The 380-nt window shown below is 43.7% G+C and overlaps 1 protein-coding gene across 1 annotated transcript in view; it reads right to left on the minus strand.

Annotated features, from left to right (window-relative positions):
• LOC106817052 (putative adenosylhomocysteinase 3) overlaps positions 1 to 380 on the minus strand; it is a 54,228-nt gene that overhangs the window by 52,721 nt on the left and 1,127 nt on the right. The gene's annotated exons all lie outside the window — the stretch shown is intronic.

Below are 380 nucleotides of genomic sequence, written 5' to 3' on the forward strand. Positions count from 1 at the left end.
ATCACAATATTGGAGTGGGTTGTGATAGAGGAAGGATGCATAGCTCTAGATATGATGTTACAATATGATGAAAGCGATCACAATATTGGAGTGGGTGGTGGATAAAGGTGGGATGATGCTACGGTTAGATACAGAGGGAAGGAATCACAATATTGGAGTGGGTGGTCATAAAGCAATGGATGATGCTACGGTTAGATACAGAGGGAAGGAATCACAATATTGGAGTGGGTGGCGATAAAGCAAGGGATGATGCTACGATTATGGACAGAGGGAAGGAATCACAATATTGGAGTGGGTGGCGATAAAGCAATGGATGATGCTACGATTATGGACAGAGGGAAGGAATCACAATATTGGAGTGGGTGGCGATAAAGCAATGG

The sequence above is a fragment of the Priapulus caudatus genome, unplaced genomic scaffold (genome assembly GCF_000485595.1).
Source record: "Priapulus caudatus unplaced genomic scaffold, Priapulus_caudatus-5.0.1 Scaffold1578, whole genome shotgun sequence".
In the NCBI taxonomy this organism is placed as follows: domain Eukaryota; kingdom Metazoa; phylum Priapulida; class Priapulimorpha; order Priapulimorphida; family Priapulidae; genus Priapulus; species Priapulus caudatus.